This window comes from Gavia stellata, unplaced genomic scaffold (genome assembly GCF_030936135.1).
Source record: "Gavia stellata isolate bGavSte3 unplaced genomic scaffold, bGavSte3.hap2 HAP2_SCAFFOLD_74, whole genome shotgun sequence".
Taxonomy (NCBI): domain Eukaryota; kingdom Metazoa; phylum Chordata; class Aves; order Gaviiformes; family Gaviidae; genus Gavia; species Gavia stellata.
In genome coordinates, this window is record NW_026776725.1 from 321,436 (window position 1) to 323,853 (window position 2,418).

The following is a 2,418-nucleotide window of genomic DNA, read 5'->3' on the forward strand; positions in this document are numbered from 1 at the left end:
CATTCTGCTCCCCGCCCCTATCTTCCAGCTCAGGGGGCTGGGTAGCTGGAGAACAACTGGTCTTACTCTGAAAGACTGAGGCAAAGGCGGCATGAAGTACCTCAGCCTTTTCGTCATCCTTTGTCACTATGTTTCCCCCCGCGTCCGGTAAAGGGTGAAGAGTCTCCTTAGGCCTCCTTTTGTCGCTAATGTATTTAGAGAAACATTTTTGGTTGTCTTTTATGGCAGTTGCCAGGTTAAGGTCTAGTTGGGCTTTGGCCCTTCTGATTTTCTCGCTGCAAAACCTCACAACATCCTTGTAGTCCTCCTGAGTTGCCTGCCCCTTCTTCAAAGGTCATAAACTCTCTCTTTTTTCCTGAGTTCCATCCAAAGCTCTCTGTTCAACCAGGCCGCTCTTCTTCCCTGCCAGCTCGTATTGCGGCACATGGGGATGGCCTGCTCCTGCGCCTTTAAGACTTCCTTCTTGAAGAGTGTGCCGCCTTCCTGGACTCCTTTGCCTTTCAGGACTGCCTGCCAAGGGGCTCTGTCCACCAGGCTCCTAAAGAGGCCAAAGCCAGCCCGCCGGCAGTCCAAGGTAGCACTTCTGCTCACCCCCCTCCTTTCTGCTCATGAATCGAAAACTCTCTCATTTCCTCATTGCTATGCCCGAGGTGGCCCCCCACCGTCGCATCCCCCACCAGTCCTTCTCGTTTCACAAAGAACAGGTCCAGCGGGGCGCCTTCCCTCGTTGGCTCACTCGCCAGCTGTGTCAGGAAGTTCTCTTCCACACGCTCCAGGAACCTCCTAGGCTCTTTCCTCTCGGCCGCATTGTATTTCCAGCAGACATCTGGCAAGTTGAAGTCCCCCACGAGAACAAGGGCTAGTGATCGTGAGACTCCTCCAGGCTGCTTAGCCTGCAAGACCGTGCACACATACGTCACTGGCATGAATGGCAGACCAGATTAACGTCGACGGAGCGGTACATTCACCGGCACCCGCTTAACACAGGAAGCACAACCCAGTCCTTGTCTTCCTCTCCAGCTGATCAGGACTGATGTTCAGTAGTGAAACACACACACACCCCCCACTCCCTAGATTTGCAAGCACAGCATGTTCATGGGTGCCTTAAAGACCAGCAAGGGAACTAAGTTCAATTAAAATCTGTGGCTGGATGTCAAACTACTTACCCAGTGATTGGCCCAGACCTTGGGTCTTTCCAGACCTGTATCTCCTCTCGCGCGTGAACTAGTCCAGCTTCAAGCTCAAGAGCGACTTGCACCCGCACCCAGCACTCCCACCAGCAGCTGGCCCTAGACACTCGGTGTCTCCAACCGCTGGCTCCCTATGACCGGAGTTCCCTTCTGCCATTGCTAGCAGCCAGGCCCCTGGACCCACCCCCACACTGGGTACAGAGTGAGGCCACACAGAAAAGGATTTGGGAGCGCTCTCAGAAAGAAGGTAGGACGGACTGTGGGGATTAGGCGCAGGGCTGAGTCAAAGAAGCAAACAAGTTGTCTTAAGCGCGACTAGCTCCTGGGTTCCCCTCCCCCACCCCCTTCTCTCCATTTTCTGTGCTTATACATCCCCCTCATCTTCCTCAACTCCTCCTTCTCTGCCCTTGCCTCCTCCCAAACAAGGGACCTAGTCCCGCTTGGTTTTCCCCCCTTGCTCCCAGGTTTGCTACATCTGTGAACGGATTTGGTGTTGCAGGTGTTCTTAGCTAGGTCACCTCGGACTTCCACAGCATTACTGATGGATGGGGTTTCCTGGGTACTGCTGGCCCTGCCAGATTCCTCTCCCCAAAATGAGCCCAACTCTCCCTTCAATTATCTGTGAAGTGGGGCCACCTCTCACATCAATCCCCCTTAGCTACCCGTGAAATCTGGCTCTTCCTCGTGGCACTCTAACTCCTGTCAGCTGCTCAGTCTGTTCGCTACGGTCAGCAATTTCTCTTGTCACGCTCAGGAGTTTCGCACAGGCCGTTCAGTGAGCTAAGGCTTACGCCAGGCCCTAGTCGTCAGCTTGTGTGCCTTAATGCACACCCCCAGTCATCTGCATCTCCCATCATTTTTTTCCTGTCCTCGTTCTAGCCTCAGCGTGCCAGTCTTCTCCATCTCACGGTGGCTCTGAGCACCCTCCTCTCTGACCAGGCACGGTTTCAGCCCTTTTGAGTGGCTCTTTCCCTTTGTGCCCTACTTGACTGCCTGCAGCCTCCTTTTGCAGGCGCCAGGTGTGGAAGTCCTTGCCTCGCACAGGAGACTAAATCGGACTGAAGCATGGTTAGCTGTGAAAATTGGCAACTTTATTGGAAGACCTGAGTCAGCTTCAGCACCTGCGTGCACTCGGAGGAGCGTGGGCGGGACAGAGCAGGCCTTTGGCACTGAGGCTGCCTTTGGGTCAGCAGGCAGCGTCCCAGAAGGAAATGGCGGTGGAACGCTG